The sequence below is a fragment of the Phymastichus coffea genome, unplaced genomic scaffold (assembly GCF_024137745.1).
Source record: "Phymastichus coffea isolate CEN01 unplaced genomic scaffold, Cenicafe_Pcof_1.1 PCOF00032, whole genome shotgun sequence".
In the NCBI taxonomy this organism is placed as follows: domain Eukaryota; kingdom Metazoa; phylum Arthropoda; class Insecta; order Hymenoptera; family Eulophidae; genus Phymastichus; species Phymastichus coffea.
Genome location: NW_026706843.1, coordinates 2,490,492 through 2,506,448, shown reverse-complemented (window position 1 = coordinate 2,506,448; position 15,957 = coordinate 2,490,492). Strand labels below are relative to the sequence as shown.

Below are 15,957 nucleotides of genomic sequence, written 5' to 3'. Positions count from 1 at the left end.
TCATTTCCTCTAATTTCATAAAAGTACGCTATGTAAATACATAGATTAATAATAACAAGAATAAATGAAAAAACGACGAGATTCATATTTTTGTAATATTAAGGCTAAAATTTTAAAAGTACTTCATTCTTGATAAATCTAATATTTTTTTTTGTTTTACCTCTAAATGACCTTTAATTGACCTCAAAATGACCTGATAAGATCAAACTCACCTTGGATTCGGACTCAGCGACCCCGAAAACCTCTTAGAGGAGCCACATTATCCTATTCAATTGTTAAAACGTGCATATTCGCAGCTTGAGTACGAACTGGTGTATTACAGACTTCAGACGTCAATTAGAGGTCAAATATCAACTTTTCTCAAAAAATTCTTCTTATGAAATTTTTGTATTTTTTACCGTAGAATCTGAATCTGAAAAAAAGTATGCATGTTCTATTTAAAAAATGGATTTTCATGCACTTCCGGTCTGAATAGGCCATTTCCGGTTGGATCCGGAAGTTGATTTTACGTCCAATCGATAGAGCGTACTCGATTTATATATAATTGCGTTATCAATTTTTGAAAAAAAAACTTTTTCGGCACACTTTGGGGGGTGGACGGGTCTGAGACACCCTGTATATGCGTGTCAAAATAAGTAAAAAATTATTTAAGTTCCTAATTAGAAAATAATAATGGTAAACATAGTGCCGAATTTTTTAAATAAATATAATATAAGGAAATAAGCCTCACAGGCGCCCCTTGGATTCTTAAGGGTTAAGTCGCGTAAATAGTTTATGTCTGGAATAGGAAAGTCTGGTAAATGATTATTTAGCGTCTCCCATTCACCATGTCTCAATCTCAAATTGAGAACTTCAACGCGAGCTTGGACAACGTTTACATTATTTTTTCTCTGTAGCATATCTCTAGCTACTTCCACTGTTGCATTTTACATATTAATCAGAGGAAAGAAGCTTTCAATGAATGTTGCAACTATGCGATAATAATCACCAATATAACGTGCATTTTGGATGTTAAAGACATGATCGAGTATTTTATAGATCGATCGAAAATGACCGTTTCTCACTTCCCACCTGATTTTGCATTTTCAGTTGATAATTGTAAAATTCAAATAAAGCAGGCATTTTATATACCTTTATATACCCAGTTGGTTAAGAAGAGGAATACAGTCTCTGTAATCTCTAAAACGATATCCTCATTGTGAAATTAATCTCTTAAAATATTTACATCCCCTTCAAATGCTGCAGTAAGAATTGCAGCATCATTCTTCAACTATGACTCTGAAAAATATCGGACTAATTTTATCATAATATATCCGTTTTGAGTAACAAAAATGGATCGGTTTTACTAAGTGCCTGTCAGTATGCATTGTCTTAGAACTTGAAAATACAAGTATGCATAAGTAGCATCACAAATTTAAATAAACATATAATAAAAACTTAAATAAACAAAATACAAACAATAAATGAAAGAGTAACCGCTAAAAAAGCAGTTTTTCGCCTGTTTTTGCACATTTCACAAGCACATAAAAAAAATCCTTAAAATATATATAAAGTATCGAATTAATCGTCGTGAACAATGCAGAAGTACATTGATTTTCTTTTTTGGAAATATTGAAAACCTATCCTTAAGTGAGGGTTGAAGTCATCTTAGAAACATATATTCTAAAAAGAATAAATAGTTCAACCTAAAGTCATACATTATTCCACTACATATTATAGTCTGCATTTTTTCACTCGGAGGTTTTCAAGATGATTTCACTGATTATGACTATGAGGTCAGATTTTCATATTATCTTATTCCAAGACGGCGGATCCAATATCGCCTGTATATCCAATAGCCATGAATTGGCTGCAGTTTTATTAGACTATTGTACAATGAGAGACTGTACACACCTCTTTATTTTGACTTTCTTGTCACCTTCACATTAGTATTATGTAACGTTTATGTTTTGGTTCCTGTCTTATAAAAGCGCCTGTACGTAAATTATCCGCTACATTACACACTATTTAACTATGCTTATTTACTAGCATCGCAATGAGCTATATAGATATACTATTTCCTTATATTTTTCGAAAAATAATATAATTAATTAACTTTCAAGGACTCGTCAGTCAAATTTGAAGAATGAAACTTCTACTTCACGAATATGTGTTATTTTACATAAATTGTCTATTTATTATTATTTTTATTTGTAAATATTTATTTACTCTTTATGAATAAATAACAATAATTGCGATGAAACAAACGTCACAGTAAGAAACTATGCAATTTAATATATATTTCTATAGGATATTGAGTTAAAGTTAATTAATAGCTTAAAAGTTATTAATAAATAAAAAATCAACAATTTAGTTAAACAAAACTAATATTACGTAATGAACAAGTGGTTCTCAAATAGGTAAACAAAATTTGAATTAAGTTGAAAGGTTGTGCTACAGCGTAAATATCAGAGTTTGTTAATAAACTGAAAAGTGAAAAAACTCCATAATTTATAAACAATAGCAATTTTTGTCATTCTATTTTAACAAATGGGTTCATTTAGTTATAAGCTACAAGTACATATAATTTTCTACCACAATTACAGTTTATTAACTATAGATATCATTATTTATAACTTTAAACCATTATATAAAATATACCAACATTGTAAAAAAATAGTCTGTACTCATATGAAATTACAGCATAATCAAAAATGTATTTTAATGGAAAAAGCAGAACCCTAATGTAAATATTTAATGTTTTATTGGTTAATTTGTAAAATCTTAAAATCAAAAAGAGTGTAAAACGGACGTTTGAGTGTAAGAGGTTCTAACGGAAATGGGTATAAAAGGAGAAGCTCGACACACTGTAATCACTTTAGCACCGGCTATAGTTCAGTAAGATCGAACAAACGTTGTGCTTAATATATCAGCCTAAACACGTGATCGTTGAGTTGATTGTTTTGCTCCCTGTTGAAAGTCCTCTACTACCTTCCTACTTTACCTCCCTGTAAGTCGTTCCTGTGGGTTTCCCATCCAGAATAGCAGTAGAATATCCCTGCTCCAAATTTTTCTTATTTTCTCCAATATGAGAAGTAAAATAAGCGTGATAAAGATCTCTACAGTTTCTATCCACGAAATTCTCACTTAAACTATCGTAATATTTACTTTCTGTGAGACAAATGCTTTTCTAATGGATGAATTCTCCTTTTCTCATAATATTCAAAACCTACTTTAATTCAGCTACCTATTCAATCACACGCGAGGTCCAAACCGAAAGAAAAAACTGTACTTCGTAATAAACTTTAAAATTACAAGGTTACAATTAATTAGCAAAACTAATAATTAATTGTTAGTAACATTAGTCTACTGTGCTTCTGAATTCACTGTTATTGACAATTGTTAATTCTTTACATGCATTCTTTCTGCTTTCGACTGCACAGTACTGGCATCTTCTTTTATCCGCTTGTTCGGGCTGACTTCTGCGTCCTTAGTCATTATTTCTTATATGAGTGTGTCTGTGTTTTTTTTTTATTAAAGAGAGTTAGTTGGAGAATACTTTATGCGCTATAATTACCATCAGACTCGACGTGTGTGGAATTCTCCTGAGAATGATCACTAAACTCCAACCTCTTTGTGTCCTGCCAGTATTCGCCACGGGAACCGCCGCTAGTTATTACTTTGCGGGGTGTCATCTTACTAGGCAGGCTAGGGCAGGGGAGCAATTAGAATAGGCTGGCACCCTGTTATCCTATACACATAGGTGACCCCAGATTCTACGTTCCTCTGCATTGGATGGAGTAACCAAGTTTTACCAATTACTCTGTGGTAGTTTTAGAGCGCTTTTTTACGAGGTGTGTTCAAAACGTAAGGTGAATTTTTATTTTTATGAAAAAATATTTATTTATCCATCGATATTTATGTTGTCCCCTTCAGAGTAATCCCCCTCAGATATAATACACTTGTGCCAACGTTTTTTCCAATCCTCGAAGCACTTCTGGTAAACATTTTCTGGTATAGCTTTGAGTTCTTCCAGCGATTTTCTCTTGATCTCCTCAGTCGTTCCAAACCTCCGTCTTTTTATGGGTTTCTTGAGTTTTGAGAACACGAAAAAGTCGTAGGAGGCCATATCCGGTGAATATGGTGCCTGAGGCATGATTGTGGTTCTATTTTTGTCCAAAAAGTTCGACACAAGCAACGATGAGTGAGCAGTGCATTATCGTGATGAAAAATGCATTAATTGTTGTCTCACCATTCCGGATGTTTTTTTCGTATTGCTTCTCGCAAAAGATGCATAACTTCAGCGTAATACTCTTTATTGACCGTAAAACTTTGTGGTAAGAACTCTTGATACTGCGCCACAATAATCAAAGAAAACATTAAGCAAAACCTTGACATTTGATCGAACTTGACGTGCTTTTTTCTGTCTTGGCTCTTCTGGAGTCTTCCATTAGGACGATTGGGTTTTAGTTTCGATGTCATAATCATAAACCCATGATTCGACACCAGTTATGACTTTTTTGAGCATATCAGGATCATCATTGACGTCGTCTAACAGCTCTTGAGCGATGCTCCTTCGACGGTCCTTTTGGTCAAAATTAAGCAGTTTCGAAACAAATTTTGCTGTTACACGTTTCATGTCCAAAACTTCGGAAAAAATTGCATGGCAGGAGCCAACAGAGATGCCGACATCGACAGCCACTTCTTTAATAGTGATTCGATGATTTTTTTACACCATTTGTTTCATTTCTTCAACACTTTCATCAGTTATTGAAGTGCTGTTGCGTCCAGAGCGAGGTTTGTCGTCAATGTTTTCTCGGCCATCTTGAAAGAGCTTATACCACTTGTAAACATTTTTTTGACTTAAACTAAACTCATCGTGTACCACTGTCAGCATTTAAAGTATTTTGGAGCACTTAATTACATTTTTTACACAAAATTTTATACAAACTCTTTGATCCATTGTTTTCAACAGCAGAAAATCGCTAAGCAAAAAATACGTCTAACGTTTCTGTTTCGCAAAAAAAAAGTAAACATACAAACTGGCTGAAATTGTGAGTATATGTGAGAGACATGTATACCAACATGATAAAAACAATATCGATGATCGAATCTACGTAGCCCGCCCAATTGAAAAATTCAGCTTACATTTTGAACACACCTCGTAGTCTGGCACCTCGTACTATCTATGCATGATAGATCTCACGTGTCTTCTCTCTTCCACTTTTCATATATCAGTCAGCTCGTTCATTACTGATGTGACGAAAGCAACTACCAACTCCCATTCTTTTGATGGATTAAGTATACAAGTGCCTAGGCCCTCTGCACTCATTGACGTTCTACTCCGTGTGGAAACGTGTCTGCTTCTCTATACAGCGGGAACATTCAAATAAAATATATTCCACATCCTCGTCCGTGCTAAGGTAAGCTGGGCATTCAGTGCTCACGGGGACACTGATGCTGTGAAGATAACTGCGGAAACGGCCATGGCCAGTAAGCACCTGTGTTAGTTAAAAAGTACGAGTAGGAGCTACGAATCCGTAGCTCCTACCCGTCCACTTGTTGATATTCGGGATGATGCGGTGGGTCCAACGAACTTTTACTGCATGATACCATCGTTTCTACCACTCTTGATTGTTTCACGTGTCAACCGTTTGCAGTTAATATTTTTGTCAGGATGATTCTCTTCGTGGTATTTCTTTGCTCTTTCGCTTGCTAGCAGGTCGATAGGCGCAACTCCGGCGATCACTAAGAGCACTATATCCAATACTGTTCGGTATGCCCGGGTAACTGGTAGCGCTGCTGCCCTACAGGTTTTTCGACACTGACCTCCATAGATTATATTATTCTTTAATGCATCTGCCCAGATAGGAGCTTTGTATTAAAATCACAGAGCTCACCACTGAAGATATAAGAGACTTTCTCGGCTGTTTTGGTCCACTTATATTGGGCATGATGGCCACCAATGCTCGTACCACTTTTGACGCTTTCAGCCTGTATTCAACAGTTGTTTTTTGAATAATAGCCGTGCGTCCAAGATAATTCCTAGGTATTTCACCGTCTCAACCGACAGTACTCGTTTATTTTCCACTGTAAAGGTGGCGTACTTCCTGGTTTTCGTGCGGGTGATGAGCATTGCCTCAATCTTTTTCGCAGTCAGGCTCAATCCATGACCGCTGAGCCATTTGCCTACTACATCAATTGAAATATCTCCTAGATATTCTATCTCCTCAGGGATTTTTGTGGTAACCACTAGAGCAAGATAATCGCCAAATGCTACGATCTCTACTCTCCAGGAAACTAACGTCTTAACAGTCCATCATATAGGACATTCCATAGCAAGGTCTCAAGAACCGATCTCTCCGGTCCCCATCCTGTGATGTTGTATGAATGTGTGCCATTGTCGGTGTCGTAATGCAAGATTCTATTGCTTAAGTAGCTTAATAGGGCTCTTCGTAGGTATAGCGGCACCTTCAATACTTCAAGGGCGTTCATAATGATGTTCCACCTGGTTGAGTTAAAGGTATTTCGAATATCCGATGCAATCATGGTGCACATTCGTTTTGCACTCCGTCCTCTATTTATAGTGTCAATGGCCAGTTCTACCACTCGGTTAATAGCCTTTATAGTTGAGCGTCCCTTTCTGAAACCAAATTGTTTTTCATACAGGTCATCTGCTCTTTCTATGACTCCCTCTAGTTGTATGTAGTTTATCCTTTCTAACAATTTTCTGATAATACCCAGAGTACAGAGTGGTCGATAGGATGATGGTTCCTCCGGGGGTATATTTTCTTTGATGAAAAGCATCAGTCCTGTACTTTTCATTGCATCGGCAATACTCCTTCTTTTAGGCAAGCATTGAATGTTTCCCTGAAGATGTGAGGGGCATTCAGTACAGCAGTCTTTATTGCCATTCCAGGTATCCTGTAAAGCCCGGGTGCCTTGCATATGGGAATCTTCTTGGCGGATAATATCAGTTCCGCTTCGGTCTCTTCTATCGACTCATTGTCTCCGTCGGTTGGCATTAGGCCTGTCTGTTCTGATCTTTCCCTTTGTTTTGGGAATAGGTTTCGTACGACTCTATCAAGGAATATTATGCAAGATGGTGGTGTGCCGCTCCTGAGTTTGATCTTATGCATGACCGTTTTATATGGTCCGCTCCAGGGGTCATTATCTACTTCCTCACAGAAATCTTGCCAGCACTGTTTCTTGGATGCATTAATGGCGGCTTTGAGTATTGATCGTGTTTGTTCAAAAAAACTATGTAGTTCATGATTCTGTTAGTCATATCGTTTTCGAAGAAACATAAAAATCAGTTTTGCAAGACTGTCAACATCAAAATAATATTATCCGAACTATTATAAATAACAAAAAGACCGGTATTAAATGATTATAGCAAGATATTTCTTCTGAAAATGAATCTATGAAGGTATATTTGTCTCAATACGATTCTTTAGTTCTCCTGGATGATATTCTGTATGCGAAATGGATTTCTAATTTTAAAAGACAAGTTTTTGAGTTTATTGTTCTTGGAAAATTCATGAACACTATTTTATAAGAAGCTCGTGATTACTTTTCTGGTAGTTATTTTAGTGATATTAAAATACTTTATAAAATGGAAAAGATTTTATTTGGTTTCTTGTAAAAAAGATGTAGAAAATTGATGTAGATCTTCTACAGTCTGCATTCCTAAAAAAGGTTCATCAGATAAAGGTCATAGTCAAATAAAATTCAACGATATAAAACTACTTTTTCAGAGAATCTAATTAAATATGACTTTAGACTCTTTTCTAATTTTTTCTTTAAGGAATAAATACCTCTTAGTTGTAACAGGTTGTTTTACTGATAGGTAGAAGCTTTTCCTCTCTCTTTCTTCCGATCAAAGACTGTTGTCAGAGTATTTATTCGTGAAATTGAATATAGATATAGCGTTCCTTTCGAAGCTTGTAACGGAGAATCTCGGCTAGGTCGATTTCGTCCGTTTGGCTCTCGCAAATGCCCGTGCGCCGCGCCAAGCTGAGAATGTGTGTGTGTGGTATACACACTCATGCTTGGTTTTTGTTTACGAGGTACTGAACACGGACTGAGCTGACGACTGGAGCGATGGGGATGGCGCAGAAGAAAGGAGAGAAAGAGAGAGAGAGCGCGCGCTCGCATCACGGACTGCCGCGGAAATTTCGGGGGAGTCTCTGCTAGACAGTAAGCAGAGGAAGTCGCGCGCGCGGATCAAACCGTAGGTCACGGTTTTCCGATGTTGGCCCCGCGACCTCGTCGACATTTTGTTCGTTTTCGGAGACACGCCCGGTGCGCGGACAAGTATTTAAGTGTGAGGCTGGGTCACGCCCAGCCGTGTTCCGAAGGATACCCGGCACCGGTGCGTGTGGGTAACCGGCGAGGTGCGCGGGTGCGCGCACGAGCAATTTTGACGTGCTGCGGTACCGAGCGACGGAGAGGCGATGAAGACGACGACAACAACAATTAACGAGCGAAACAAGGGATTGAGGCAGCAGTGTTGTGGAGCAAGCGAGAGGACGAGCAAGAAGATATACAGCTACGACAAAAAAACATCAGCGAGACGGTCGGCGGGGAGTACACCAGTGACGTCACACTGCGGAACGTTCTAGCCATCAGAGAGGCTGAAGGTCGAGGTCGGCGCCGTGTTTTTCTCTTGATTCTCTCTCTCTTGCATGTTTGAGCGCCAGCTTATGGGTGGTAGCACGACAGATCTGCTGGCTACCTCGTTGATAGTTTAACGGCGAAAAGTATTTTTTCGGGCATTGATTGTAATATTTTGTTTTAACAAGGGAATCGGCTGGCTGACCAGCCACCGATTCACTTTCGCATTCGCGTTTGTTATTGTGCCGTTCGTAGTGTATAAGCGCGAGGTCGCCGTATTGTAACCTATTGTTGACGATTAAAGGATTAGTGTGTTAATCCGCTGTTGTGTTTATTCGCCACTGTATCACTCCTCATCCCGATTTCGAATCTGTGCGTTTAACGTGTTTATGCTCGACGCGTTATTCAGTCGTGGGAACGTCTTTTGCTTCCCGAATCCCCGAATAAATAATTTGTGCGGACGGCCGCGAGTAACCCAGACGGAAACGGTCGCTAATTCTCCGTTACAAGCTTATTCAGATCAAGACCGTAATTTTGACGCTAGATTAATTATAGAACTATGTTGCTTATTAGGTATTCATAAAACTAGAACATACTCAGTAAACTCTCAGTCAAATGGTCAAGTTGAAAAATAAAACAGAACAATACTAGAATGCTTATCCAAATACACTTACGATAATTAAAAACATTGGAATCGTTGGGTTTCACTGTACCTTTTAGCGTATTGATCTTCAGTACATTCAACAACAGGAGTCAGTCCAACTGAAATGCTGACTGGCTCTAAATTATAACTTCCACTGGACGTAATACGTAGATCCCCTCCTACCAATGGTGAATTAACAAATACTGACAACTATATACAGAAACTCAAGATTTCATTGAACAAGATATACCACTTCGCAAACAAAATTTCTGCATCGCATCTCAACAAATAAAGTAACACTACAACAGAATAGCTCGACACGTCGATTTTCATGACAATCAGAAAATATGGCTCTATAATCCTAAATGAATAAAGGGTAAAACACCGAAACTTTAAAGCAACTAAGAAGAACCTTTCAAGATTGTTAAGAAAATCAACAATGTAATTTTTTTGTATCCAAAATATTCCAAGACACAAAAGAAAGATTGTTCACATCGACCGACTAACAAAATTCCACGATGCGTAATTTTTTTTATTTGCTCGCGGTTTTTTTTCAGTCGTGGTTTTTCTAGATGAGCCGCAAGGCAAATGCCAGAGCATGGACAGAGTTGAACATGTACATGTACGACAGTATGTTAACTTCCCTACTTTCGTCCAAGATTTACCGAATGACAACTCACTGATGAAGATAACTCACCAGTGATGACTACAACTCGCTACAGAAGTAGACAATTTGGAGATGATTTCAAGATATTTGTTCAAGATTTCAAGACATGGGTCCTATAAATCAAAGATTAGCTGAAGATGATTCCATTTTGATTCGGTAAAAGAGAAAAATTATTTTTTTAAGAGACTGGCGCTTCTTATAGGATGAGCCTAGGATCAGCCTGCTTAAAGAAGAAGCTATCTCTTTTTCTTTTAAGATTGTCGGGTTGACCGATTAACCATGGTTTTTGTGTTTACGTTTAATAAACACGTTTTCTTTCTTTCCTAATCATTTGTTATATTTATTGTGTGATTTCGAGTCTATGTTTATATAAGTTGTTTATATATCTATATATATATATATTTATATACGTAGGATGTTCAAAAAGTAAGGTGACTTTTCAATTTTCGCGGGCTACGTACATTCAAGTTTTGAATTTTTGTTGTTGTGTTGGTACGCTCGCCATGATCACATATTCACAGTTTTAATTACATAGCACGTGCTGTTTTTCTGGCAGAGGCATCAGAGGTTAGAAGTGTTTGGTGTGCTCAACGATTTTCTTCTATCGAAAAGAATGGTGCAAAAAGTTTTCATTAAATTTTGTGTAAAAAATAGAATCCAGTGCTCTAAAACTCTTGAAATGTTAACAATTGCATACGGTGAGTCTACTCTGTGTAAGAAAAATGTGTATAAGTGGTATAAACTGTTCCAAGAAGACCGAGAGAATGTCGAAGACGAACCTCGCCCTGGACATCCCAGCACATCAACAATAGATGAAAACGTTGAAGCAATGAAAGAAATTGTGTTAAAAAATCGTCGAATCACCATCAGAGAAGTTGAAGAAGATGTTGGCTTATCGATTAACTCACACCATGATATTCTTTCAGATATTCTGGGCATGAGACGTGTGTTAGTGAAATTTGTTCCAAAATTGTATAATTTTGATCAAAAGAACCGGCGCATGACCATTGCTCAGGAGATGTTGAATGAAGTCTATAAAGATACTGATTTTCTCAAAACGGTTATAACTAGTGATGAATCGTGGGTATATGTCGAAACTAAAGTCCAATCGTCCCAATGAAAAGCACGCCAAGTTCGATCAAATGTGAAGGTTTTGCTCACTGTCTTCTTTGATTACCGTGGCGTAGTTCATCAGGAATTTTTATCACAAGGACGTGCCGTTACTAAGGAGTATTACCTTGAAGTTATGCGTCGTTTGTAAACGGCAATACGCAAAAAACGTCGTGGAAAAACAATTCGTGGATTTTGCATCACGATAATGCACCTATTCATTTATCGTTGCTTGTGAGAGATTTTTTGGCCAAAACCAACACTACAGTCATGCCTCTGCCTTCATATTCACCGGATTTGGATCCCAGTGACTTTTTTCTTTTCCTAAAACTTAAGAAACCCATGAAAGGATATCGATTTTTAACGATTGAAGAGATAAAAGTTACGTTGCTGAAAGAACTCAAGGCTATACCTTAAAATTATTATCAAAAGTGCTTCGATGATTGGCGAGGGAACAAGTGTATTATATCTAACAGGGATTACTTTGAAGGAGACAACATAAATATTGACCAATAAATAAATAGTTTTTGAGAAAACCATAAAGTCACCTTACTTTTTGAATACCCCTCATATATATATAGGACGATCCATGTCAACCGGATCACTGCTGTGTCCAAAATTTGATGTGAAAAAAAATCGTGCAACGACTCATTTTAAAGCTTAGGATATCTACTTTCTGATGCTGTGTGCGCCTTTGCAAAATCCAACATGGCGGCTCCAATGTGGCGGCTACAAGAGACAAACTCGTAAACAAAAAATTTTATTTTTCAAATTTTTAGTAATAAATGTTACAAAAATTAATATTTCATATTTTTTTATGAAAATCTGGCTCATTTCCTACAAAAAAGTAACAGAGACCATTTTCGCTAAAATGAAAAATAAAAAAGTTATAATTTTTTGAAAATTTTCAAAAATAAAAAACTTTGCGATTTTTTTACTCAGAAGGAAATGACTTTGGAAAAAAAATTTAAGGAACGAAATTGCTTGAAATTCATCAAAACACAAGTGTGAATTTTTTCGAATTCCTTTGAGCGATTTTTTGCTTTTTGCATTTATCGGATTGTTTGAAAAATTAAAAAACTTCCCAAGATCTTTTACAAAAATTCATACGTAGTCTACGACTAATTCTAAGAGCTTTTCATTTTATAAGATTGTTCAGTAAAGGCGATCCTTTTTGAGTAAATCGAAAAAGTAACTTGGACCGCTAGACACCAACCAGATAACCCACGCAAGCTCAGGAGAAGCTGTTTATAAATAAAAATGTAAGAAAACTAACCCCAAGCTATTGAACCTGCGTGCCCAGGGGCAGAAATTTTTAAATTATAATGAGAATAAACTAGTGAGGCCAATAACCAAATAACCCACACAAGCTATGAGGCAAACTGTTTGCAATTAAAAATTCAATAAATTATAACCCCAAGGCATTAAACATGTGTACCCGGGGGACAGCTGTTTTTAAATTATACTGGGAATAATTCAGTGGTTAGATATGGTGTAAGATATTGTCCAATTAATGTACAACTGTTGTTAATTCTAATATTGTATTATATCCACATTATCTTTTGCAGCCGCATAGCGTCTATTATCAATTTATTGTCAGTATTTGGAATAAACGCATGGCTACTTTGAATCTTGGTTACAGCAGGTGGGTTGGGGAATTTTCTTTTTAATGTATCAGATAACCTCTTATGTTCTTCTTTTGTATAGTAAAGAAATTATATGTTCTTGAACTTTTCCTTAGCCCATTTAAAGAGAGTTATAGAATTTAATATAGCATTTTTTGGTTCAGCTTGTAAGCTATATCGGGTTGCCTCACTCTTCAAAGAAGCACCTAGTCCATCACAGATGCATTTACCATGAGACGTTGCATAACAGTGCCATTCCGCATCAATTTGAAAATCAGTCTTGTGATGGGCAAGGTACATCATTTGAGTTCTATTCTTAAAATGTTACTTGGCACCATCAGATATATAATAAATTTTTGTACTTTTTGGACACAACATTTTAATTATCGGTATCACTTTCTGCTGCATTAAATAAACTGCTGTTGCATCATGGGTTGTGCAATCTGATAGTAAAATCATGTTGTGATGTTTTAATTCGGTATTGGAGCAATAGTAAAATGCAACAGTAAAAACCGAACATTGGTCATTGTTATAATGGAAAGCTTGAGCGGCATCCTGAGCCACGTATGCATAATTTTCCGCAAAATCACAGTGTAGCAATATATCATTTTCTTTTAAATTTTCCCTTTTATCAGATATAAATTTTGTTTGTTCATTTGATATAAAACTATGCGTAATGAGAACTTTGATGCGATCACACAATACTTCTATAAATTCATTTGAGGGAAGACATTCTTGTTTGAGAGTACAGCGATCAGTAGATTGCCAAGTGCTGAATATAACTTGTTCGATTTTATTTTTTTCAATAATTCCAAAAGGAAGTCGGAAAGCTTCTCAGTATTAGGACATTTGTTACACTGTAGCAAATGACAATCAGTTGTAGGTTTCTTACACTGAATGAATTTAAAACAATCTTTGTAGTCACATAATTGAAATTCAGAATCCCTGCTTAAAAATTTAAGATTTATAGCATCTAACATTAGTTTAACATTCTGATGAGTCGTGCATATGCAAACGCTGTGTGTTCCTGATGATCCAGCTAAAACACACCATTTAGGACGCAGCTCTGCGAACTTAGATGATCCAATAAGATGTTCTGGATATTTCTCCTTGAACATGAAATGTAAAACTTTAACATCATACAGTAGTAAATGTTTTTGTTTAGAAACTATCACACCATCTATCTTGACTTTGATAACTTCTTTTTTATGCGGCATAATGCGACCGTTTGTGTCATTTTCGTAAAATTCAATAACTTTCGATACAGCTTCTTCATCTATATTTTTTCCCCTTTTGAAAGGTGGTACTGATAATACTCCACCAGCATTTTTCAAATCCTTAGAGTTTTTTGCCAGTCTATAAGAACATTTAAATTCTTCCATGATTATACGAATGCTCCAATAATCAGGAGCTATAGTGAGAATAGACGTACGCATTGGATCATTTTCAGATAAACTTAGGAATTTCTTTTTAAGGCCATTCAAGAGTTCTTCTAACTGTTCTTCTCTAGATTTGCATTTGTTCTTCCAAGGAATCATCAAATTTCATGTCCTCTATACTATCATTTTTACTGCAGGATTCGCGTATTCCTTTATTCGGAGGTTCATTCAAGGAGTCATCAAATTCCATGTAATCTCGACTATTACCTTCAAAAGAAAGATCTTTATGAGAGTTATAAATACTTTTTCTGCAAGTGTGACAAATTTTTGATAGTGGATGCAAATTTGGATAGGACTCAAAAATACCTTGCGAAATATTCCGCAAGTTTTTACCCACATGACCATCTTTACCCAGTGGGTTACAACATCTCTTAGAATGGAGATTCTGTGACGAATCAGCCATGTCCACAGTTAGGATGCGAATACGTACTTGTAAAAACAATGGAAATAAAATAAGAAAATTAATAGAAATGAAACAAGTAGGAAATACACCAACTATTCTGAAAAGGACTATTGGAAATTGACCACCGATGTTCCGCACAAACCTGGAAAATTATCTCAATAACTATCCTGAGGAGGACCGTTACTGATTTTCTACCGAACTGAGTACCACCCAATATATCAGAAAAACGACTATCTTGAAAAAGACTATCGTTTCCGAAAATAAAAGGCGTAGAAAGAACAAGCTAAAATAGACCAACTAATTTAAAAAAAAGTTCTTATAATTAGTCGTAAACTACGTATGAATTTTTGTAAAAGATCTTGGGAAGTTTTTTAATTTTTCAATCAATCCGATAAATGCAGAAAGCAAAAAATCGCTCAAAGGAATTCGAAAAAATTCACACTTGTGTTTTGATGAATTTCAAGCAATTTCGTTCCTTAAATTTTTTTTCCAAAGTCATTTCCTTCTGAGTAAAAAAAGTTTTTTATTTTTGAAAATTTTCAAAAAATTATAACTTTTTTATTTTTCATTTTAGCGAAAATGGTCTCTGTTACTTTTTTGTAGGAAATGAGCCAGATTTTCATAAAAAAATATGAAATATTAATTTTTGTAACATTTATTACTAAAAATTTGAAAAATAAAATTTTTTGTTTACGAGTTTGTCTCTTGTAGCCGCCATATTGGAGCCGCCATGTTGGATTTTGCAAAGGCACACACAGCATCAGAAAGTAGATATCCTAAGCTTTAAAATGAGTCGTTGCACGATTTTTTTGGTCACATCAAATTTTGGACACAGCAGTGATCCGGTTGACATGGATCGTCCTATATAAACATTTGTGCGAATTAATCATCGTCAATTGTCACTTATCCGAACATAAGTTTCCGCGAAATGTTATACGTGAATTAGTATTTATTGCGAAGATATACTTTTGCAGACTTTACGAAAAATGGATTTAAGGGATGATGATTCAACCCAATCAAACCCGCCCTCTTCGTGGATGAAAGAATGTCCACTTATTAAAAAAAGCTCCACCTATTTCGCGGTCAATAACCCACAAAATGGTCTTAAGATGACATAATACATTCTTTCCAGTGATATGAATTATTACTTATATGGACGCGGTTCGCGCTCTGAAAACATAGGTAAGTTACATTAGATCATTCACCTGAGATCATATAATTTTAGAACTTTTATATGTTAGTATATTCTTTGTATAGCTATTGTTCTTAATTAATAAATAATCGGATGAATTGTAAATAAGGCAGAAGTTTCTGTCCCCATTAATATAGTCTAACTTCCAAAACCTCATGACAACACAGCTTGATTATCGTCTGCTGCTTTCTGCACTATAAATTAAACTTCTTTCTTACGACAACATGACTCTCAGTATCAGATGTGTAATGATATGTGGTCCAACATGTAAAACAACATGGTT

General features: G+C 36.0%; 1 protein-coding gene across 1 annotated transcript in view; it reads left to right on the top strand.

Moving 5' to 3' along the window:
- LOC131663268 (terpene synthase) overlaps window positions 1–15,957 on the top strand; it is a 375,296-nt gene that overhangs the window by 253,282 nt on the left and 106,057 nt on the right. The gene's annotated exons all lie outside the window — the stretch shown is intronic.